Source organism: Ranitomeya variabilis, chromosome 2 (genome assembly GCF_051348905.1).
Source record: "Ranitomeya variabilis isolate aRanVar5 chromosome 2, aRanVar5.hap1, whole genome shotgun sequence".
NCBI lineage: Eukaryota > Metazoa > Chordata > Amphibia > Anura > Dendrobatidae > Ranitomeya > Ranitomeya variabilis.
Window position 1 is genome coordinate 80794318 of NC_135233.1, and position 26163 is coordinate 80820480.

Below are 26163 nucleotides of genomic sequence, written 5' to 3' on the forward strand. Positions count from 1 at the left end.
ATCCTGGATGGTTCCCAGGGTCTGAAGGAGAGGAAACTCTCCTTCAGGCCCTGGGATCCATATTCATGTAAAAAATAAAGAATAAAAATATGGATATACTCACCCTTCCGACGGACCCCGGCTCTCAGCGGTGCAACCGGCAACCTCCGTTCCTAAGAATGCAGTGAGTGTAGGACCTGCGATGATGTCGCGGTCACGCGACCGGTCTCGCGACCAATCACAAGACCGCAATGTCATCGCAGGTCCTACACTCACTGCATTCTTAGGAACGGAGGCTGCCGGTTGCACCGATGAGGCCCAGGGTCCGTCGGAGGGGTGAGTATATCCATATTTTTTATTTTTATTCTTTATTTTTTACATGAATATGGATCCCAGGGCCTGAAGGAGAGTCTCCTCTCCTTCAGACCCTGGGAACCATACGCACCGCACACGCCGAAGATGACTGGGAACTTATAGGAACTTCCGATTCCAATTTCCGATATCACAAAAATATCGGAACTCGGTATCAGAATTCCGATACAGCGAATATCGGCCGATACCCAATATTTGCAGTATCGGAATGCTCAACACTATTCTTCACCTTACCCGTCTTTGTGTCGGGTATAACAACTCCGCCCATTAGAGTGGATTGAGCTGCAATACCATGCACAACCTGTGGATATATTATGTGGCTCTCAGTCTAGAAAACAACAGCCATGTTTTTCAAATCCTGGACAACCCTTTTTATGCATGATGGCATTTGTCTACTGTCTTCTCCAGAGCTGCTGCTCCAACAGTCTCTGCTAGGTCCTTAGAGATGACATCCTGACCGCCAGTAAACTAACCCTGTAGCCAATCAGTGTCCCCAGCTTTCTAGTCACTGGTTGATCCAGCAGCACTAGAGCTTGGACTGGATTCCAGGGGTGAATATCTTTTTTTCTAGGCTGGCATCCACATATCACATTAACCCCTTACCATCGCATCTCTTCCTTTGATGCGGGCTGCGGCAGTGAGCCAGCATCAAAGCCGGGACATGTCAGCTGTTTTGAACAGCTGACATGTGCCCGCAATAGCGGCGGGTGGAATTGCAATCCACCCACCGCTATTAACTAGTTGAATGCCGCTGTCAAACACTGACAGCGGCATTAAATTAGCGCTTCTGGCCATCGGACCGGAAATGAGCACATCGCTGACCCCCGTCATGTGATCGGGGGTCAGTGATGCAACAGCATAACAGCCAGAGGTCTCCTTGAGACCTCTATAGTTGTTGATGCCGGATTGCTATGAGCGCCACCCTGTGGTCGGCGCTCATAGCAATGAAGTAAATCTACATAGGAGCGATCTGAGCTTCGCTATTATGTAGCAGCGCCAATCGAGTTGTGCCAGCTTCTAGCCTCCCATGGAGGCTATTGAAGCATGGCAAAAGTTGAAAAAATGTTTTAAAAAATATGAAAAAAAATGTAAAAGTTTAAATCACCCCCCTTTCACCCCATTCAAAATAAAACAATTAAAAAAATCAAACCTACACATATTTGGTATCGTAGCATTCAGAATTGCCAGATCTATCAATAAAAAAAAGGATTAATCTGATTGCTAAACGGCATAGCGAGAAAAAAATTAGAAACGCCAGAATTACGTTTTTTTTGGTCGACATGACATTGCATTAAAATGCAATAACGGGTGATAAAAAGAACGTATTTGCACCAATATGGGATCATTAAAAACGTTAGCTCGGCACGCAAAAAATAAGCCCTCACCCGACCCCAGATCATGAAAAATGGAGATGCTACGGGTATCAGAAAATTGCACAATTTTTTTTTTATTAGCAAAGTTTGGAATGTTTTTTTACCACTTAGATAAAACACAACCTAGACATGTTTGGTGTCTATGAACTCATAATGTCTTGGAGAATCAAAATAGTAGGTTAGTTTTAGCATCTAGTGAATATAGCAAAAAAGCCAAGCAAAAAACAAGTGTGAGATTGCAATTTTGCAATTTCACCGCACTTGGAATTTTTTCCTGTTTCCTAGTACACAACATACTAAAACCAATGATGTTGTTCAAAAGTACAACTTGTCTTACAAAAAACAAGCCCTCACATGGCCGTATTGAAGGAAGAATAAAAAGTTATGGCTCTGGTAAGGAGGGGAGCGAAAAACGAAAACGCAAAAATGGAAAAGGGCAAGGTCTTGAAGGGGTTAAAAACAATTACTAGAGACCACCTCCAGCACACAAATGTACATGCTTAAAATTTTGTGTATTCCTCTGTACATTATTCTTTCAGCATATATCATTTTGACAAAGACATCTATAGGCACTCGGATGGGTCTACAGGTTGAATCTAGTTTTGCTAAACAGTTTACCATTACTATTTAAAACAATGAATCCATAGTGGTAACGTTGCTTCCCTATCAGATGGAAAATTAAATACTGGTTCAATGAAAGCGTTATTACTCGTAAAAAAGCAACAAACTTGACTATTACATTTTCTCTTCAGAAGCAACTTGCTTTGTGATTGCAACAATCTTGCAGGAGCCAACAGATTGACTTGAACTTAAGCAGACAGTTGATGTTTACCACAATAGGGGACTTACACTGGCGAAACTTTGCACAGCTTGCCGACAATGTCTTCAGCAGCTCAACCTTTTTCCGTCACATCCTCTGAAATGCAGAACACATCTGGCATGAGAACACATGAACTGGCCTTCTTGCCATTTTAGATGTATGCTTAACTGTCAAGGATCAGGGTTCAATCTCCCACTGATATGACTCCTAGCCCATGGTGAGCAGTTAAAGCGGATTATTCCTTTTTTTCAATTTACCATACAGTTTCAGAGATATGTGCCTTTTTATTCAGTGCTAAATGGTCGGTACAAGGGTGTGTGGCTCACAGGGTAATTATGCAGCACAACCTAAAAACACACCCCTACAGAATCCTGTGAGCTACATTCCCCTTGGTAAAAGATTTGCACCAAATAAACAGGCCCATATCTCTGGAGTCGGATAGCTCAAAGAACAACAGGAATAAAAATAAGAGCAAAAACTGAGCTACGTGTGACCTATGAATAGTCATCTTTAAACTTCATCTATTTGATGGAAGCACTCATGGCTCACAGGAAAAAAATCTCTTTGCCCCCTGTGGTGGCAAGCCTCACCTTGTATAGATACTGGCAATACTCTCTTGCCAGTAAATTATATCAGAACAAATAGGAAACGTGTTAAAAAAAATGTTTTTGTTGATCTTTTGGATATTAACACCACTTACAAGTTCTTCACACTAAATTAGAATATCATCAAAAAGTTAATTTATTTCAGTTCTTCAACACAAAAAGTGAAACTCGTACATTATATAGAGTCATTACAGAGTGATCTATTTCAAGTGTTTACTTCTGTTAATGTTGATGATTATGGCATACAGCCTATGAAAACCCAAAAGTCATTATCACAGTAAATTAGAATATTTTATAACACCAGCTTGAAAAATGATTTTAAAATCCGAAATATTGGCCTACTGAAATGTATGTTCAGTAAATGCACTCAATACTTGGTTGGGACTCCTTTTGCATCAATTACTGCATTAATGCAGCGTAGCATGGAAGTGATCAGTCTGTGGCACTGCTGAGGTGTTATGGAAGCCCAGGTTGCTTTGATAGCAGCATTCAGCTCGTCTGCATTGTTGGGTCTGGTGTCTCTCATCTTCCTCTTGACAATACCACATAGATTCTCTATGGGGTTAAGGTCAGTTGAGTTTTCTGGCCAATCAAGCACAGTGATACTGTTGTTTTGAAACCAGGTATTGGTACTTTTGGCAGTGTGGACAGGTGCCAAGTCCTGCTGGAGAATGAAATTTCCATCTCCAAAAAGCTTGTTGGTAGAGGGAAGCATGAAGTGCTCTAAAATTTCCAGGCAGATGGCTGCGCTGACTTTGGTCTTGATAAAACACAGTGGACCTACACCAGCAAGTGACATGGCTCCCCAAATCATCACTGATTGTGGAAACTTTACACTAGACCTCAAGCAGCATGGATTTGTGGCTTCTTCACTCATCCTCCAGAGTCTGGAACCTTGATTTCCAAATGAAATGCAAAATGTACACTCATCTGAAAACAATACCCTGGATCACTGAGCAACAATCCAGTTTTTTTCTCCTTGGCCCAGGTAAGATGCTTCTGGCATTGTCTATTGGTCGTGAGTGGCTTGACACAAGGAATGAGACACTTGTAGCCCATGTCCTGGATACGTCTGTGTGTGGTGGCTCTTGAAGCAATGATTCCAGCAGCAGTCTACTCCTTGTGAATCTTCCCCAAATTTTTGAATAGCCTTTTCTTAACAATCCTTTCACGGCTTCGGTTATCCCAGTTGCTTGTGCACCTTTTTCTGCCACACTTTTTCCTTCCACTCAACTTTCCATTAATATGCTTGAGTTCAGCAATCTGTGAACAGCCATTTTCTTTAGCAATGACTTTTTGTAGTTTACCCTCCTTGTGGAATATGTCTATGACTGCCATGTGGACATCTGTCAAGCCAGCAGTCTTCCCCATGATTGTGGAGCCTACTGAAACAGACTAAGGGACCTTTTTAAATGCTTAGGAAGCCTTTGCAGGTGTTTTTGTTAATTATTCAAATTTACTGAGATAATGACTTTTGGGTTTTCATTGGCTGTAAGCAATAATCATCAACATTAACAGAAATAAACACTTGAAATAGATCACTCTGTTTGTAGTGACTATATAATATATGAGTTTCAGTTTTTGTATTGAAGAACTGAAATAAATTAACTTTTTGATGATATTCTAATTAAGTGAGAAGCACTTGTATATTCTATTCATTGTGTCTGCTGCTTTAATGTGTTACTGAGAAAAAACAGCTAACAGAAAAAAACTCAGAAAAAATACATAGTGTGACTGGCGTCCTATGTGAGTTATATCAATGTGCATTTTTCTACTAGGCAGCCAACCCCTGCAATATTTGGAGGGTGGGGGTGGTTGTTTTTATCAAGTAGTTTGCACCTGTGCCGCTCCTAGCCTTTATCAGTGGAGGCCTGCTGCATCCTGCTAAGTGTGCATTTGTCATCAGACAGGGTTTTGGGAAGGTCGTATCTCATTGTATGTATTTTTTCTGAGTTTTTTCTATGTTAGCTGTTTTTTGATATTAGTGGTAGGACCCACAATATTGTGAGGACCCTTGACGTTGGGTTGCGGGCTTACTTTATTTTGGCCAAAATATTAAACCAATACCTCATATAGTGTATGTATTTATCATATGCATACATTTTTTTGCACTATATCATATCCTTTTTTGCAGGATGTGGCCAGGCCTCTTTATGTTGGTTAGGTTTTTCTGGGGCGTCTGTCACTGTGTGCTGCATATTATAGTGCTGGGCAGCCCGCCTGTTAATACAAGGGGCATCATTAATAGGTTGCATACCAGACACTGTGCACCACACTTATCAGTGTGACTGGCGTCCTATGTGAGTTATATCAATGTGCATTTTTTCTACTAGTTAGATATATCTCAAGGCACGGTTCATATAGTAATTGTACATGGGAGGAGAGAATATATATCTATATCTATAACCACCAATGTGCACCAATGGAAGGTATATCGGACAATCGGAAAACATATAGAAAAAACAAAGAAAAAACCGAAACAAAGTCCAAAATGTAGTATAAATTACAATATTTATTAAAATATATATAATATAGTGTAACAGTGGGAAAAAATACCATAAAAAGCACAACACCAGGGACATATAAATGGCAGCACTAAAAATGAATAAATATATAACCCAGTGTGAGGACAACATATACGTGCATGCCTGTGTCAATAGGCCATAGAATATATAGCAGACAGATTTACCAAATAAAAAATAATAAATACTAATAAAGTGCATGTGCAAACTTTAATCAATTGGTGGCTGAAAAGGAGACCAAATAAAGATGCTGATAATAAATATTGGTGCAAACTATTGGTGCTGAATCTAGCCGATATATAATATAATAGTCATAGTGACATAGTCATAGTGACCAGTGAGCTATAAAGTACCCAGCGGGCAAGTAGGCAAAAAAATGCCCCAAGAAACAAAAAATTAAAAACAAAGTAAAGGTCAAAAGAAAGCCACCTGGTATTACCTGCTGCTGAATAAGATAGACAGGATAAGTGTCCCTGGGATGTGCCAAGCCCCGACGCGCATTTCGGCATCTGTTCTGGAGGTTCTGACCATCTGTAATGGTATCTTATACCCCACTTGGTGGTTACTATGAGTGTCTATTTATTTTTCTAGGTGTCCATGCGTGGCTATATACATATGTCTTAACTACTGTACATATTAATCTGGTGTAGCCTTAACCATTGTGCTTCCTGATAACGGTATGCTCTTTTGTCACTTTTTCCTGGTTATCCTTTTTAAGGCTTCTTATGTGATTACTTTTTTAAATAACATATTTATTTTTTACGTTTAGTCATGTTTAGTTATGTTGAGTCTCTTTAAAAATATTTTTGTGTGTAATCCTGTCACAATTCTTCACTCTTAAAATGCTCTAGCTGATCAGATATTTTGCATATTGTGAATTTTGCAAATTAGAAGACAGAATATATAAATAATGCATAAAATATACAAATTATACTAATTTGTCCCATTGTCAATGCAAATACTGTGGATTTCATAGATGCTTTGTCCACATTTACAATTAGTTTTTTTGCTTCCATGCATCTAATTGAAAAAAATGTTACTTTGCAATTAGTCTTGATTACAAATATTCTTTCATTTTGTGTTCATGCAGATCTATGTGATTCAAATAAATCTTTTCTATTCTGGCTCTTTAGTCAAACTTCCTTCCTTGTTTTTAACCCCTTAGTGACAGAGCCAATTTGGTACTTAATGACCGAGCCAATTTTTACAATTCTGACCAGTGTCACTTTATGAGGTTATAACTCTGGAACGCTTTATCGGATCCTGCTGATTCTGAGATTGTTTTTTCGTGACATGTTGTACTTCAAGTTAGTGGTAACATTTCTTCGATATTACTTGCGATTATTTATGAAAAAAATGGAAATATGGCGAAAATTTTTAAAATTTTGCAATTTTCAAACTTTGTATTTTTATGCCCTTAAATCAGAGAGATATGTCACAAAAAATAGTTAATAAATAACATTTCTCACATGTCTACTTTACATCAGCACAATTTTGGAAACAATTTTTTTTTTGTTAGGGAGTTATAAGGGTTAAAAGTTGACCAGCAATTTCTCATTTTTACAACACCATGTTTTTTTTAGGGACCACATCACCTTTGAAGTGATTTTGAGGGGTCTATATGATAGAAAATAACCAAGTGTGACACCATTCTAAAAACTGCACCCCTCAAGCTGCTCAAAACCACATTCAAGAAGTTTATTAACCCTTTACGTACTTCACAGGAACTAAAACAATGTGGAAGAAAAAAATGAACATTTTACTTTTTTTTGCAAACATTTTACTTCAGAACCATTTTTGTTAATTTTCACAAGTGTAAAAACAGAAATTTAACCACAAATTTTGTTGTGCAATTTTTCCTGAGTACGCAGATACCCCATATGTGGAGGTAAACCACTGTTTGGGCGCACCGCAGAGCTTGGAAGTGAAGGAGCACCGTTTGACTGTTTCAATGCAGAATTGGCTGGAATTGAGATCGGACGCCATGTCGCGTTTGGAGAGCCCCTAATGTGCCTAAACAGTGGAAACCCCCCACAAGTGACACCATTTTGGAAACTAGACCCCCCAAGGAACTTATCTAGATGTGTGGTGAGCACTTTGAACCCCCAAGTGCTTCACAGAAGTTTATAACGTAGAGCCGTGAAAATAAAAAATCGCATTTGTTTTCACAAAAATGATTTTTTCGCCCACAAATTCTTATTTTCACAAGGGTAACAGGAGAAATTAGACCACAAAAGTTGTTGTGCAATTTCTCCTGAGTACGTCGATACCCCATATGTGGAGGTAAACCATTGTTTGGGCGCACCGCAGAGCTTGGAAGTGAAGGAGCACCGTTTGACTTTTTCAATGCAGAATTGGCTGGAATTGAGATCGGATGCCATGTTGCGTTTGGAGAGTCCCTGATGTGCCTAAACAGTGGAAACCCCCCACAAGTGATACCATTTTGGAAACTAGACCCCTTAAGGAACTTATCTAGATGTGTGGTGAGCACTTTGAACCCCCAAGTGCTTCACAGAAGTTTATAATGTAGAGCCGTGAAAATAAAAAATCTCATTTTTTCTACAAAAATGATCTTTTTGCCCCCAAATTTTTATTTTCACAAGGGTAACAGGAGAAATTAGACCACAAAAGTTGTTGTGCAATTTCTCCTGAGTACGTCGATACCCCATATATGGGGGTAAACCACTGTTTGGGCGCACCGCAGAGCTTGGAAGAGAAGGAGTGTCGTTTTACTTTTTCAATGTAGAATTGGCTGGAATTGAGATCGGACGCCATGTCACGTTTGGAGAGCCGCTGATGTGCCTAAACAGTAGAGACCCCCCACATATGACACCATTTTGGAAACTAGACCCCTTAAGGAACTTATCTAGATGTGTGGTGAGCACTTTAAACCCCCAGGTGCTTCACAGACGTTTATAACGTAGAGCCGTGAAAATAAAAAAATCGCATTTTTTCTACAAAAATGATCTTTTTGCCTCCAAATTTTTATTTTACCAAGGGTACCAGGAGAAAATGGACCCCAGAAGCTGTTGTACAATTTGTCTTGAGTACGCCGACACCCCATATGTGGGGGTAAACCACTGTTTGGGCGCATGGCTGAGCTCGGAAGCAAAGGAGCGCCATTTGACTTTTCAATGCAAAATTGACTGGAATTGAGATCGGACGCCATGTCGCGTTTGGAGAGCCCCTGATGTGCCTAAACAGCAGAAACCCCCCAAAAGTGACCCCATTTTGGAAACTAGACCCACCATGGAACTTATCTAGATGTGTAGTGAGAACTTTGAATGCCCAAGTGCATCACAGAAGTTTATAATGCAGAGTCATGAAAATAAAAAAAATATATTTTTTAACAATAAAGATTTTTTAGCCCCCAAGTTTTTATTTTCACAAGGGTAAAAAGAGAAATTGGACCCCAAAAGTTGTTGTCCAATTTGTCCTGAGTATGCTGGTACCCCATATGTGGGGGTAAACCACTGTTTGGGCGCACGGCAGAGCTCGGAAGGGAAGGAGTGCCATTTTGGAATGCAGACTTTGATAGAATTGTCTGCGGGCGTTATGTTGCCTTTGCAGACCCCTAATGTACCTAAACAGTAGAAACCCCCAACAAGTGACCCCATTTTGGAAAATAGACCCCCCAAGGAACTTATCTAGATATGTGGTGAGAACTTTGAATGCCCAAGTGCTTCACAGAAGTTTATAATGCAGAGTAGTGAAAATAAAAAATATTTTTTTTCCCACAAAAAAGATTTTTTTAGCCCCAAAATTTTTATTTTCACAAGGGTAACAAGAGAAATTGGACCCCAAAAGTTGTTGTCCAATTTGTCCTGAGTATGCTGGTACCCCATATGTGGGGGTAAACCACTGTTTGGGTGCACGGCAGAGCTCGGAAGGGAAGGAGCGCCATTTTGGAATGCAGACTTTGATAGAATTGTCTGCGGGCGTTATGTTGCGTTTGCAGACCCCTAATGTACCTAAACAGTAGAAACCCCCAACAAGTGACCCCATTTTGGAAAATAGACCCCCCAAGGAACTTATCTAGATATGTGGTGAGAACTTTGAATGCCCAAGTGCTTCACAGAAGTTTATAATGCAGAGTAGTGAAAATAAAAAATATTTTTTTTCCCACAAAAAAGATTTTTTTAGCCCCCAAATTTTTATTTTCACAAGGGTAACAAGAGAAATTGGACCCCAAAAGTTGTTGTCCAATTTGTCCTGAGTATGCTGGTACCCCATATGTGGGGGTAAACCACTGTTTGGGCGCACGGCAGAGCTCGGAAGAGAAGGAGCGCCATTTTGGAATGCAGACTTTGATAGAATTGTCTGCGGGCGTTATGTTGCGTTTGCAGACCCCTAATGTACCAAAACAGTAGAAACCCCCACAAGTGACCAAATTTTGGAAACTAGACCCCCTAAGGAACTTATCTAGATATGTGGTGAGAACTTTGAAAGCTCAAGTGCTTCACAGAAATTTATAATGCAGAGTAGTGAAAATAAAAAAATATATTTTTTTCCAACAAAAAAGATTTTTAGCCCCCAAGTTTTTATTTTCACAAGGGTAACAGGAGAAATTGGACCCCAAAAGTTGTTGTCCAATTTATCCCGAGTACGCTGATGCCCCATATGTGGGGGTAAACCACTGTTTGGGCGCACGGCAGAACTCAGAAGGGAGGGAGTACCATTTGACTTTTTTAGCGCAAAATTGGCTGTCGTGTTTGGAGACCCCCTGATGTACCTAAACAGTGGAAACCCCCAATTCTAACTCCAACCCTAACCCCAACACAGCCCTAACCCTAATCTCAACCCGATCCATAATCCTAATCACAACCCTAACGATAATCACAACCCTAACCCCAAAACAGCCCTAATCTCAACCCTAACCATAACCCTAATCAAAACCCTAAATCCAACACACCCCTAACCCTAATCCCAACCCTAACCCTAATCCCAACCCTAATCCCAAACGTAACACTAATCCCAACCCTAATCCAAACCCTAACCCTAATCCCAACTCTAACCCTAACTTTAGCCCCAACCCTAACTTTAGCCCCAACCCTAACCATAACTTTAGCCCCCGTCGTCACAAAAAAAGTTCAATGTAACCTTTTTTTTGTACGTCGCGTCCGCCATTTCCGCGGATGCGTGGCTGTAACTCTGCCCCCTCCTCCCCAGGACATAGACTGGGCAGCGGATGCGTTGAAAAACTGCATCCGCTGCCCACATTGTGCACAATTTTCACAACGTGCGTCAGTACATCGGGCCGACGCATTGCGACCGCCCCGTACCGACGCAAGTGTGAAAGAAGCCTAAGGCTACTTTCACACTAGCGTCGTACTCGGCCCATCGCAGTGTGTCGGGCCGACATACCGACGCTAGCGTTGTAAGCGCCGCACAACGGGTGCAGCGGATGCTGTTTTTTCAACGCATCCGCTGCCCCATTGTGAGGTGCGGGGAGGCGGGGGTGGAGTTCCGGCCACGCATGCGCGGTCGGAAATGGCGGACACGTCGCACAAAAAAGTTACATGTTGTTTTTTTTGTGTCGACGGTCCGCCGAAGCACGACGCATCCGTCGCACGACGGATGCGACATGTGGCAATCCGTCGCAATGCGTCGCTAATGCAAGCCAATGGAGAAAAAACGCATCCTGCAAGCACTTTTGCAGGATGCGTTTTTTCTCCAACGACGCATTGCGACGGAAGCCAAAAAACGCTAGTGTGAAAGTAGCCTAACCCTAACCCTAGCCCTAACCCTAACCCTAAATTTAGCCCCAACCCTAACTCTAACCCTAACCCTAACCCTAACTCTAACCCTAACCCTAACTCTAACCCTAACTCTAACCCTAACCCTAACCCTAACTCTAACCCTAACCCTAACTCTAACCCTAACTCTAACCCTAACCCTAACCCTAACCCTAATTTTAGCCCCAACTTGTCTTCTCCTGCCGGCCGGCAGATGGCAGCAGATGGCGGGCGCACTGCGCATGCGCCCGCCATGATGAAAAAGCCGGCTGGCAGGAGAAGACAGAAGAGGACCCAGGGACCCCGGGTGAGTATGATAGGGTCCCCGAATCCCCCTATTTCTCTGTCCTCTGATGTGCGATCACATCAGAGGACAGAGAAATAACTGATCGCTTTTTTTTTTTTTTTTTTCTTTTTTTGCGGTCGCCGGTAAACTGTTAATTACCGGCGATCGCAAAGCAGGGGTCGGTGCAAACCGACCCCGATCATGTTCTTTGGGGTCTCGGCTACCCCCGGCAGCCGAGACCCCAAAGAACATCCGGGTGCCGGGCGGCGGGCGCACTGCGCGTGCGCCCGCCATTTTTTCCCGGAAAAAAGATGGCGGCGCCCATGGGGAGACACGAGGAGCACCGGGGGAGGTAGGTAAGTATTGGGGGGCTATTGGGGGCCATCGGGGACCACATTTCTCTGTCCTCCGATGTGCGATCACATCGGAGGACAGAGAAATTAAACGGCAAATCGCGTTTTTTTTTTTTTGTTGCGACCGCCGGTAAACGGTTAATTACCGGCGATCGCAACTCGGGGGTCGGTAAAAACCCCCCGAATCATGTTCTCTGGGGTCTCGGCTACCCTCGGCAACCAAGACCCCAGAGAAAATCCGACTCTGGGGGGCGCTATTCACTTTTTCCACAGCGCCGTTAATTAACGGCGCTGTGGATTAAGTACCCTTAGCGGCCGCCGTTAAAAGGCGTATCGGCGGTCGTTAAGGGGTTAAAACTCTACTCTGGGGATTTATTTATGGTAGTAAATACTCACCAGTTGCCATCTTCCGCCATTTTAATTAGCGTTCTGGTGTCAAGTGACTACATTTGTGATCTGCCAAATTACACTGTGTGGAGTGGAGGTCACTTTTTCGATTTTCTCAATGAGAGTCTATAAGATTCGGAAAGATGCTAAAATCATTGTTCTGAGTCTTATGGATTAAGGCCAACTTTACACATTCAGTATTTGGTCAGTATTTTACATCAGTATTTGTAAGCCAAAACTAGGATTGGGTGATAAATACAGAAGTGGTGACGTGTCTCTATTATACTTTTCCTCTGACTGTTCTTCTCCTGATTTTGGCTTACAAATACTGATGTAAAATACTGACCAAATATTGAACGTGTGAACGTGGCCTTAGAAAGTGACTTCCGCTCCACACAATGAGCTGGCTGGTAACAGATGCAGTGACTTGAGTGACGGAGTAGCATGAAAGGAACTACAGTATGTCACCTGAATTTGGTTGGCTATGTAAATACATCCGGGACATAGTGCGCCTGCGCATGTGCACTAATGATTTTCGGCTTTGCCCGAAGTTGGGCAAAGCATACTGCGTGTGCGCAAGGCAAGATTGCATTGCGCATGAGTGAGCTACGGAGGAAACCTACGGAAATTCCAGAAAATATAGTGGCCAGCGGGAAAGGAAGGAGTGAATGAAAGCAGAGGAAACACCACCCATTGGACCGGACACAGGGCATTTACATAGCCCACCAAATTCAGGTGACAGAGTCCCTTTAAAACCAAGAGGAAATAGCACCAAGTGAATATATTCCTACCATCATTACGCTTACACACATGATCCCTAACAAATGGGCAAATAAAAATATTCACTGAAGAGGGACTTCAACCCCTTCATGACATGGCCAATATCCATTTTTTTGTTTTCATTTTTTTCCCAGAGCCATATCTATTTATTTTTTTGTCCACAGAGACATAAGAGGTCCTTTTTTTTTACAGGATGAGTTGTAGTTGTGAATGACACCAGTCATTTAACCACATAGTGTACTGGAAAGCGGGAAAGAAAATTTCCAAGACATTGTGAAAAAAACTCACAATTCTGACATTGTTTTTGGGAATTGTTTTTATAGGGTACATATTGTGGTAACAATATCCTCACATTATAATCGTACTCATCAGTATAATTATGGCAATTCCAAATATGTCCACTTTTGTATTATCATTTCAGTGGTAAAAAAAAATCAGAAGAGTGCAAAAAAATTTTGTGGGTTGTGTCGTCATTTTCTGAGACCTGTAATGTTTTTATTTTTAAGTTGCTGAAGCTTTGTGATAGCTTATTTTTTGCCTACTGAGACAATTTGTTTTATTGATACCATTTTGGGATAGCTACGATGTTTATTACTGTATATAATTTTTTGTGGTACAGCGGTGACCAAAAAAACATAATTTTTGCATTCTTGAATCCTTTTTCGTTTATGGTATTTACTGATCAGGTTAATTATTTTTTTCTTTGGCTAGATCGGACGTTTGTAAAAGTGACAATACCACCTTTGATTTTTCTTTCAATTTTTTATTATCATTTATTTTTTTTTATTATCATTTTATCATCATTTATTATCATTTCTAATGGGATGAAAAGGGAGGTGTTATTAACATTTATGCTTTTTTTAATTTTTTTTCAGATTTTTTTTTTTAAAACATTTTTTTACCTTTTACTATTCTTAATTGTCCCCTTAGGTGAATATGACCTGCGATCCTCTGCTTGCTTGTGCTATATACAGCGATGCGACAACATTGATGCAAATACTAAAATTCAGTCTCCTTTCAAGCCCAGCCACAGTTTGTGGAGCTCCCTAATGACTAAAGTGTCTTAAATAGAGCCTTTGCTGCACATCATTGACTTGCGATCAGGTCACAGGCGCACCGACGGGCACATGGAATGACCTTCCTCCATGACGGCAAGTCTTAAATGCCACTGTCAGAGCTTGACAGCGGCATTTAATCTGCTCTGCTCGTGATTGTTAGAGGCAGGTCCTGGCTGTAAGGCTCCTTTCATACATAAGTGTCTCTGGTATGTGTGGTGTGGGGCTTTCCTTTTGCTGGTTACAAAAATTACGCGGGACCCCACGCCATTTTTTTCAGAAAAAATATTTTTTATTAATTAAATACATGTACAGTAAGCTGCACATACACGGTACTAATTGTATATGTCACAGACATCTGTATATCTATCTATGCTATCTGTATTTACTGTATGTAATCCATCTCTTCTATCCTGTTGGCTCCTGCTATGATTTTACACTACGCGGCTGCTGAATTGCCGGCTTTTCTTCTATCTATCTATGTAATATATACACACGTGATTACAATTGTTGGCACCCCTCACTTAATGACAGAAAAACCCACAATGGTCACAGAAATAACTTGAATCTGACAAAAGTAATAGTAAATAAAAGATCTATGAAAATGAACAAATGGAAGTCAGACATTGCTTTTCAACCATGCTTCCACAGAATTTAAAAAAAAGTAAAACTCATGAAATAAGCCTGGACAGAAATGATGGTACCCCTGAAAATAATGTGACAAAATGGACATGTTAAGTCAAGGTGTGTCCACTAATTAGCATCACAGGTGTCTACAATCTTGGAATCAGTGAGTGGCCTGTATATAGGGCTACAGATACTCACTGTGCTGTTTGGTGACATGGTGTGTATCACACTCAGGATGGACCAAAGGAAGCGAAGGAAAGAGTTGTCTCAGGAGATTAGAAAGAAAATTATAGACAAGCATGTTAAATGTAAAAGTTATAAGACCATCTCCAGGCAGCTTGATGTTCCTGTGACTACAGTTGCACATATTATTCAGAAATTTAAAATACATGGGACTGTAGCCAACCTCCCTGGACGTGGCCGCAGGAAATATTGATGACAAATCAAAGATATGGAAAATACGAATGGTAACAAAAGAGGCCAGAAAGACTTCTAAACAGATTAAAGGTGAACTTCAAGCCCAAGGAACATCAGTCTCAGTCTCATCTGTCGTTGTCTGAGCCAAAGTGGACTTCATGGGAGATGACTAAGGAGGACACCATTGTTGAAAAAAAAATCATAAAAAAGCCAGACTGGAATTTGCCAAACTACATGTTGATAAGCCACAAAGCTTCTGGGAGAATGTCCTATGGACAGATGAAACAAAAATGGAACTTTTTGGCAAGGCACATCAGCTCTAAGTTCACAGATGGAAAAATGAAGCATATCAAGAAAAGAACACTGTCCCTACTGTGAAACATGGAGGAGGCTCTGTTATGTTCTGGGGCTGCTTTACTGCATCTGGCACAGGGTGACTAGAATCTGTGCAGGGTACAATGAAATCTTAAGACTATCAAAGGATTCTAGAGTGAAATGTGCTGCCCAGTGTCAGAAAACTTGGTCTCGGTCACAGGTCATGGGTCTTGCAACAGAATAATGACCCAAAACACACAGCTAAAAACACCCAAGAGTAAAACATTTTACAATTCTGAAGTGGCCTTCTAGGAGGCCTGACCTAAATCCTATTGAGCATCTTCGGAAAGAGCTGAAACATGCCATCTGGAAAAGGCAACCTTCAAACACGAGACAATTGGAGCAGTTTGCACTTGAGGAGTGGGCCTAAATTCCTGTCGAGAGGTACAGAAGCCTCATTGATAGTTACAGAAATCATTTGATTGCAGTGATTGCCTCAAAAGGTTGTGCAACAAAATATTAAGTTAAGGATACCGTCATTTCTGTCCAGACCTATTTCATGAGTTTTATTTTTTTTTTATTCTGTGGAAGCATGGTTGAAAAGCAATGTCTGACTTTCATTTGTTCATTTTCATAGATTTTTTATTTATTATTACTTTCGTCAAATTCAAATTATTCCTGTGACAATTGTGGGTTTTTCTGTCAATAAATGAGAAGTACCAACAATTTTGACCACGTGTGTGTGTGTGTGTGTGTATATATATATATATATATATATATATATATATATATACAGTGCCTACAAGTAGTATTCAACCCCCTGCAGATTTAGCAGGTTTAATAAGATGCAAATAAGTTAGAGCCTTCAAACTTCAAACAAGAGCAGGATTTATTAACAGATGCATAAATCTTACAAACCAAAAAGTTTTGTTGCTCAGTTACATTTTTATAAATTTTAAACATAAAAGTGTGGGTCAATTATTATTCAACCCCTAGGTTTAATATTTTGTGGAATAACCTTTGTTTGCAATTACAGCTAATAATCGTCTTTTATAAGACCTGATCAGGCCGGCACAGGTCTCTGGAGTTATCTTGGCCCACTCCTCCATGCAGATCTTCTCCAAGTTATCTAGGTTCTTTGGGTGTCTCATGTGGACTTTAATCTTGAGCTCCTTCCACAAGTTTTCAATTGTGTTAAGGTCAGGAGACTGACTAGGCCACTGCAACACCTTGATTTTTTGCCTCTTGAACCAGGCCTTGGTTTTCTTGGCTGTGTGCTTTGGGTCGTTGTCTTGTTGGAAGATGAAATGACGACCCATCTTAAGATCCTTGATGGAGGAGCGGAGGTTCTTGGCCAAAATCTCCAGGTAGGCCGTGCTATCCATCTTCCCATGGATGCGGACCAGATGGCCAGGCCCCTTGGCTGAGAAACAGCCCCACAGCATGATGCTGCCACCACCATGCTTGACTGTAGGGATGGTATTCTTGGGGTCGTATGCAGTGCCATCCAGTCTCCAAACGTCACGTGTGTGGTTGGCACCAAAGATCTCGATCTTGGTCTCATCAGACCAGAGAACCTTGAACCAGTCAGTCTCAGAGTCCTCCAAGTGATCATGAGCAAACTGTAGACGAGCCTTGACACGACGCTTTGAAAGTAAAGGTACCTTACGGGCTCGTCTGGAACGGAGACCATTGTGGTGGAGTACGTTACTTATAGTATTGACTGAAACCAATGTCGCCACTGCCATGAGATCTTCCCGGAGCTCCTTCCTTGTTGTCCTTGGGTTAGCCTTGACTCTTCAGACAAGCCTGGCCTCGGCACGGGAGGAAACTTTCAAAGGCTGTCCAGGCCGTGGAAGGCTAACAGTAGTTCCATAAGCCTTCCACTTCCGGATGATGCTCCCAACAGTGGAGACAGGTAGGCCCAACTCCTTGGAAAGGGTTTTGTACCCCTTGCCAGCCTTGTGACCCTCCACGATCTTGTCTCTGATGGCCTTGGAATGGTCCTTTGTCTTTCCCATGTTGACTATGTTTGAGTGCTGTTCACAAGTTTGGGGAGGGTCTTAAATAGTCAGAAAAGGCTAGAAAAAGAGATAATTAATCCAAACATGTGAAGCTCATTGTTCTTTGTGCCTGAACTACTTCTTAATACTTTAGGGGAACTAAACAGAATTATGGTGGGTTGAGGGGTTGAATAATAATTGACCCTCTGAAAAAACTTTTCCCAATTTTAAAAAAAAATAAACAAAGAAATAACATTCTTTTTTGCTGCAGTGCCTTTCACACTTCCAGGCTGATCTACAGTCCAAATGTCACAATGCCAAGTTCATTCCAAATGTGTAAACCTGCTAAATCTGCAGGGGGTTGAATACTACTTGTAGGCACTGTATATATATATATATATATATTGTAGCATGGCTAAAGGGTGTGTAGTCGACGGGAGGTATGTGCCATATAAGTGCCTTGTTGCTGTAATGTAGTCCGGAGTATTTCTTTGTTGTATATAACCATGTATATATGTGTGTTCCAGGACCTGTGGTGATGTCAGACCACATGGCTAATCATGTGATGGGTTACTGGGTGTGGTTAGCTCTATATAAGACAGGCAAATGCTTAACACAGTAGATGTGTGGAGGTGCTAACCTCCAGAGTGTGTTAAGGCACAAGGTCTGAGCCTGATTGACTGGACACTTTGTTTTTCTTTTCCTGAACTAAAGGCTATTTGTTTGCTGTTATTTTGCCATGTGGTTTATGAGGTAATAAACCCTGTGAACTTTTCCAAGAACGTGCCTCCTGAGTGACAGCCATCGCACCTGAGTGAGTGAAATCCCTACAATTGGTGGTAGACGTGCGGGCAGCGTTCCCAGCAGAGACAAAGAGTCTGTTATTGGATGTCCTGGGTCAAGTCTGTTGTAAGCCAGAAAGCATTGCCGGGGAAAATGGAGGACCTGCTGAAACACTTGGTCCAGTTGCAGTCACAGCAGGAGCAACGGCAGCAAGAGACCAACAGGCTGTTGATGCAGCAGATGCAACAGAACCAGCAGGAGCAACGGCAGCAGATGCAGCTTCTGGCAACCACCATCCAGGGCAAGACGAGTGCCCCAACCCCAGGTTTGGCTGATGACACCCACGTCCGGAAGATGGTAAGACGCGCATTGCAGAAAATGACCCCCGGGGATGATGTTGAGGCCTTCCTGACGGTGTTTGAGAGGGTCGCTGAGAGGGAAAAACTCCCGCCAGAGCAGTTGGCAGAGGTACTGGCGCCATACCTGACGGGAGAACCCCAGAAGGCGTACTATGATTTAACCTTGCAGGATGCCAAAGAGTATCACAAATTGAAAGTCGAGATTCTCGCACGTTTGGGGGTGACACTGACTGTCAGGGCACAGCGAGTTCACAGCTGGGCCTATCACCGGGACAAACCGCCTCGCTCTCAAATGTTTGATCTGTTGCACCTGGTCCAGAAATGGCTGCAGCCAGAGTCGTGTACACCTGCACAGATGGTGGAATGGGTGATGATGGATCGGTTTGTGCATTCCCTCCCGAGGTCCATACAGACTTGGGTTGCCCAGGGTGATCCCCAGAATGCCGACGAGCTGATCGGACTGGTTGAGAGATACCAAGGGTTGGAAGGCTCCTCCGGGAGGCAACCCATGCCGTACTGGGGGTCCCAGAAGGGAGCTGAGTCCCAAAAAGGGGTGGCGCATCCAAGGTCACAAAGGGCGGGGGAGGTGGTGCCCAAGGTCCCTACGAGTGATATTATTTGTTGGAGGTGCCACGGGCCAGGACATATAGCTGCCCGTTGTTCCCAGACCACTGAGCAGATGGACTGCAGCATGGGACGCCGTTGTTCATACTATGCGTATCCAGCCTGCAGTGTGAAATCTCCGCCCAACGAGGGACCTCAAGCGTGTCCCGTAAAGATGAACGGTCGAGCAGTAACGGCACTGTTAGACTCAGGGAGCTTAGTGACCCTGGTGAGGGCCACTTTTCCTCTCCACCTGCTCCCGGGAAAGAAGGTTGGAGTGCGGTGCATACATGGTGATGCAAAGGACTACCCTTTGGCCAGGGTGGACATTGAAACGGCATGTGGCACTGAGTCCCATATAGTCGGCGTCGTGCAGGACTTGTTGCACCCTATAATTATTGGCAGGGATTTCTGTTTGTTTTGGGATTTGTGGGGAAAAGGTTCTGAGCTCCCTAGCAAGAGTAGGGAACCAATGAACCCTGGAAGGGTGTCCCCACACCCGGAGTCAGACAGGTTTCCTTTTTGTGTTCTGGTTGGGGATGAGGAGGAAGTGTCCCCTGCATCTGACATTCTGGAGTTAGAGGTAACCGGTGAAAATTTTGGGACTGCCCAACATAGGGACCCCACTCTGAGGGAAGCCTTTAATAATGTCACAGTTATTGACGGGGTGGTACAGGGGCCGGGGGCAGACACAAGATTTCCCCATTTTCTGATGAGTGGGGAGTTGTTGTACCGGGTCACGAAAATAAGGGAGGAGTTGGTAGAGCAGTTGGTAGTGCCGGGTCCATATAGACGGAAGGTGTTGGACATGGCCCATTCACACATCTTGGGTGGACACCTAGGGGTGGAAAAAACACAGGAACGGGTTGTGCAGAGGTTCTATTGGCCTGGGTGTCACCGGGAAATAGTGAACTACTGCAGGTCCTGCCCTACATGTCAGCTAACTGCTCCCACTCTTCATTTCCGGAACCCCCTTGTGCCCCTGCCCATTATTGAGGTGCCGTTCGAGAGAATTGCCATGGACTTGGTCGGTCCCTTAGTTAAATCAGCCCGGGGCCATCAGTATATATTAGTCATCCTGGACTATGCCACACGCTATCCTGAGGCAATTCCTCTGAGAAATTCTTCCTCAAAGAGTATAGCCCGCAAGTTGGTCCATGTCTTTTCCCGGACAGGTCTGCCGAAGGACATCCTGACTGACCAGGGGACACCTTTCATGAGCAAAGTGATGAGGGAGTTGTGCAAAGCCCTGAAAATCTCCCAGTTGAGGACCTCGGTGTACCATCCCCAGTCAGATGGTCTTGTTGAGAGATTTAACAAGACACTGAAGAGCATGCTGAGAAAAGCTATAGAGAAAGATGGTAGAGACTGGGATTGTCTCTTACCCTACCTGATGTTTTCCATTCATGAAGTTCCACAGGCCTCCACAGGATTCTCACCATTTGAGCTTCTATATGGCCGACATCCACGAGGACTCCTGGATATAGCCAGGGAAACCTGGGAAGCCGAAGTCACGCCCCACAGAAGTGTCATTGAGCATGTGGCCCTGATGCAGCAGAGGATTGCAAAGGTGATGCCTATTGTGAAAGAACACCTCCTCCAGGCACAAGCTCAGGCCAGAGTCTACAACCGGTCTGCAAGAGTGAGGCAGTTCAATCCGGGAAACCGAGTTCTTGTGTTAGTTCCGACGGTGGAGAGCAAGTTCTTGGCCAAATGGCAAGGGCCATAATAGGTTGTCGAGAAACTTGGTGAAGTAAATTATAAAATTCACCAACCAGGAAGACGGAAACCATTCCAAGTATACCATGTCAACCTCATCAAGCCGTGGCAAGATAGAGAGCCGACAGTGACTCCATCGTTGTTAAGCAACCCAGAAGGTGAGGTTGGAGCGGTTACTATAGCGGAGACGCTATCGAAGACCCAGAAACAGCAGTGCCGGGAGTTACTCCAGAAAAACAGGGACCTGTTTTCAGAGTTGCCAGGACACACGAAGGTCATAGAGCACGAGGTCCTAACAGAGCCACATTTGCGGGTGAACGTGAAGCCCTATCGTATTCCTGAGGCTCGTCGAGAAGTTATCTCCAAGGAAGTGGAGCGTATGTTGAAGCTTGGAGTCATTGAGGAATTCAAGAGCGGTTGGTCGAGCCCAATTCTCCTGGTCCCAAAACCTGATGGAGAGTGGAGGTTTTGCAATGACTATCGGAAGTTGAATCAGTTCTCCAAGTTTGACGCTTATCCCATGCCCCGCGTTGATGAGCTCATCGAAAGGCTTGGGCACGCCAGATATATATCCACCTTGGATTTGACAAAGGGGTATTGGCAGATCCCCATGGCACAGGAAGCCAAGGAGAAGACGGCCTTTTCGACACCTGATGGATGCTTCCAGTATGTCCGGATGCCGTTTGGCCTACAGGGAGCTCCGGCGACCTTCCAGAGGGCTATGGATAGAGTCCTTGCACCCCATAAGGCCTACGCTGCTGCGTACCTAGATGATATCATCATCTTTAGCCCGGACTGGGAGAGTCATCTGGAGAAAGTCCAAGCGGTGTTTGATGCTCTAAGAGAGGCGGGGTTTACAATAAACCCGAAGAAGTGTGCCTTGGGTAAGGAAGAAGCTAAATACCTAGGCTATATAGTGGGTCGTGGAGAAATAAAGCCCCAAATCAGGAAAGTGGAGGCAATCCAAACATGGCCGAAACCACTCACCAAAAAGCAAGCTAAAGCCTTTCTGGGAATCGTGGGACATTACAGGAGGTTCATCCCGAACTTCGCCACAGTGGCTGCGCCTCTGACTGATCTGCTAAAGGGGACAAAATCGGTGATGGTTAAATGGTCCGAAGAGACAGAGTCAGCCTTCCAAGAGTTGAAAGGGGCTCTATGTAAGCAGCCCGTTCTGATGGCCCCAGACTTTAATAAAGAATTTATTCTTCAGACAGATGCCTCAGATGTTGGGGTAGGAGCAGTCCTTTCCCAAGAGCTACATGGGGAGGAGCATCCTGTTCCCTATCTGAGTAGAAAGCTGTCCTCATCTGAGAAGAACTACTCAGTCGTGGAAAAAGAGTGTTTGGCCATAAAGTGGGCGGTGGACACGTTACGGTACTATCTGCTGGGTCGTAAATTCAGACTGATATCTGACCATGCCCCACTAAGATGGATGAGGGAAACAAAGGGTAGAAATGATAGGGTCATCCGTTGGTTCTTAGCCCTGCAGGACTTCAGTTTCCATGTGGAACATAGGGCCGGAAAGCTGCACGGTAATGCGGATGCCCTATCAAGAATCCCTTGTTTAGTGGGGAAAAGTGCCAAGCCCCACGGCTTTAGGCAGAGGGGGAGGTATGTAGCATGGCTAAAGGGTGTGTAGTCGATGGGAGGTATGTGCCATATAAGTGCCTTGTTGCTGTAATGTAGTCCGGAGTATTTCTTTGTTGTATATAACCATGTATATATGTGTGTTCCAGGACCTGTGGTGATGTCAGACCACATGGCTAATCATGTGATGGGTTACTGGGTGTGGTTAGCTCTATATAAGACAGGCAAATGCTTAACACAGTAGATGTGTGGAGGTGCTAACCTCCAGAGTGTGTTAAGGCACAAGGTCTGAGCCTGAATGACTGGACACTTTGTTTTTCTTTTCCTGAACTAAAGGCTATTTGTTTGCTGTTATTTTGCCATGTGGTTTATGAGGTAATAAACCCTGTGAACTTTTCCAAGAACGTGCCTCCTGAGTGTCAGCCATCGCACCTGAGTGAGTGAAATCCCTACAATATATATATATATACTATATATATATATATATATATATATATATATATATATATATATATACTAGAAATAGGCCCGGTGCTAATTCATTGGGAGTGGGGTGAAATTAACATCTCCGCTATTTCCCACCCAGGCGCAGAAGCAGCCGCGTCGTTACCGCACATGCACGGGTAGAGCGCGCAGTTGTGGCTGTTACTGGGCATGCACGGGAATAGCAGGGACATGCATGACACTTGCGCAGGTGCAAGTGACACTACCGCGGTGCTTTATGGGATTCGGGAACAGCGGCTGGAAGTCCCAACTGGCGATCATATATATAGATGTAAGCTGAGGGAGGCAGCCTCTGAGGGTGTAAGCCGGGGAGTCAGCCTCCATGGGTTTATGCTGGGGGGACAGCCTCTGCAGGTTTAAGATGGGGCAGCCTCTGCGGGTGTAAGCTGGGTGGCAGCCTCTGTGGGTGTAAGCTGGGAGAGGCAGCCTGTGGGTGTAAGCTGGGGCGCAGCCTCTGCGGGTGTAGGCTGGGGGGCAGCCTCTGTGGGTATAAGCTAGGGGGACAGCCTCTGCATATGTAAGCTGGGGGCAGCCTTTTCGGGAATAAGCTGGGGGCAGCCTCTGCGGGTGTAAGCTGGGGGGCAACCTCTGCGGGTGTAAGCTGGGAGAGGCAGCCTCTGCCGGTGTAAGCTGGGGGGCAGCCTCTGCAGGTGTAAGCTGGGAGAGGCAACCTCTGTGGGTGTAAGCTGGGGGGACAGCCTCTGTGGGTGTAAACTGGGGGGACAACCTCTGTGGGTGTAAGCTGGGACAGCCTCTGTGGGTGTAGTAAGGTCAGCTTTTAGTTGCCACTCTACTCCCCTGTAACCATACAACACCTGTCCACTGGGGGCGCACGGGAGTTATTGGGAGGAAGTCTCATATATAAGGCAGAGCATTTTATGCTGTATAGACAGAGAATCAGTGTAGTGGTAGCTAATGCCGCCCGCGGTCTGCGCTGTGTACTGTGCGGTATGTATGATATCAGTGAGGACAGGACACACACGGCTCTTACCTTCCGTCCTATTACTGGGCTCCACCACAGGAAGCATAATGTCAGCGCTCCCGGCTCTCACTATAGGCGGCAGAGGCCTCCGCCGTTTCCTAGCAACCAGCAGCCTCATCTGTACAGTGAGGGGTCATGCTCCTGGCTGCACTGATTTCTGTGGGCATGGTGCCTTATGGGATTCAGGGAGAGCGGCCAGAAGTCCCAACTGGCGATTATATATATATATATATATATATATATATATATATATATATATATATATATATATACAGTGGGGCAAAAAAGTATTTAGTCAGTCAGCAATAGTGCAAGTTCCACCACTTAAAAAGATGAGAGGCGTCTGTAATTTACATCATAGGTAGACCTCAACTATGGGAGACAAACTGAGAAAAAAAAATCCAGAAAATCACATTGTCTGTTTTTTTATCATTTTATTTGCATTTTATGGTGGAAAATAAGTATTTGGTCAGAAACAAAATTTCATCTCAATACTTTGTAATATATCCTTTGTTGGCAATGACAGAGGTCAAATGTTTTCTGTAAGTCTTTACAAGGTTGCCACACACTGTTGTTGGTATGTTGTCCCATTCCTCCATGCAGATCTCCTCTAGAGCAGTGATGTTTTTGGCTTTGCGCTTGGCAACACGGACTTTCAACTCCCTCCAAAGGTTTTCTATAGGGTTGAGATCTGGAGACTGGCTAGGCCACTCCAGGACCTTGAAATGCTTCTTACGAAGCCACTACTTCATTGCCCTGGCGGTGTGCTTTGGATCATTGTCATGTTGAAAGACCCAGCCACGTTTCATCTTCAATGCCCTTGCTGATGGAAGGAGGTTTGCACTCAAAATCTCACGATACATGGCCCCATTCATTCTTTCATGTACCCGGATCAGTCGTCCTGGCCCCTTTGCAGAGAAACAGCCCCAAAGCATGATGTTTCCACCACCATGCTTTACAGTAGGTATGGTGTTTGATGGATGCAACTCAGTATTCTTTTTCCTCCAAACACGACAAGTTGTGTTTCTACCAAACAGTTCCAGTTTGGTTTCATCAGACCATAGGACATTCTCTCAAAACTCCTCTGGATCATCCAAATGCTCTCTAGCAAACTTCAGACGGGCCCGGACATGTACTGGCTTAAGCAGTGGGACACGTCTGGCACTGCAGGATCTGAGTCCATGGTGGCGCAGTGTATTACTTATGGTAGGCCTTGTTACATTGGTCCCAGCTCTCTGCAGTTCATTCACTAGGTCCCCCCGCGTGGTTCTGGGATTTTTGCTCACCGTTCTTGTGATCATTCTGACCCCACGGGGTGGGATTTTGCGTGGAGCCCCAGATCGAGGGAGATTATCAGTGGTCTTGTATGTCTTCCATTTTCTAATTATTGCTCCCACTGTTGATTTCTTCACTCCAAACTGGTTGGCTATTGCAGATTCAGTCTTCTCAGCCTGGTGCAGGGCTACAATTTTGTTTCTGGTGTCCTTTGACAGCTCTTTGGTCTTCACCATAGTGGAGTTTGGAGTCAGACTGTTTGAGGGTGTGCACAGGTGTCTTTTTATACTGATAACAAGTTTAAACAGGTGCCATTACTACAGGTAATGAGTGGAGGAAAGAGGAGACTCTTAAAGAAGAAGTTACAGGTCTGTGAGAGCCAGAAATCTTGATTGTTTGTTTCTGACCAAATACTTATTTTCCACCATAAAATGCAAATAAAATGATAAAAAAAACAGACAATGTGATTTTCTGGATTTTTTTTTCTCAGTTTGTCTCCCATAGTTGAGGTCTACCTATGATGTAAATTACAGACGCCTCTCATCTTTTTAAGTGGTGGAACTTGCACTATTGCTGACTGACTAAATACTTTTTTGCCCCACTGTATATATATATATATATATATATATATAATATATATGTGTGTGTCATTGACATCTATATATATATGTATGTATTCTATGTATATATAGCTATTTTATCTACTCTATTCCAACCTG

At 43.6% G+C, this 26163-nt stretch overlaps 1 long non-coding RNA gene across 3 annotated transcripts in view; it reads right to left on the bottom strand.

Annotated features, from left to right (window-relative positions):
* LOC143809118 (uncharacterized) overlaps positions 1–24249 on the bottom strand; it is a 98468-nt gene extending 74219 nt beyond the window's left edge. Inside the window, exons 1-2 of one of the 3 annotated variants that reach the window (XR_013222078.1) lie at positions 24179–24249; positions 2574–2640 (exon numbers count right to left, since the gene is read on the bottom strand). This is a non-coding gene — a long non-coding RNA (uncharacterized LOC143809118). The remainder of the gene's footprint in view (positions 1–2573; positions 2641–24178) is intronic. The other 2 variants (XR_013222080.1, XR_013222079.1) reach the window with 2 other exon arrangements.
* Between the last annotated feature and the right edge of the window lie 1914 nt (positions 24250–26163).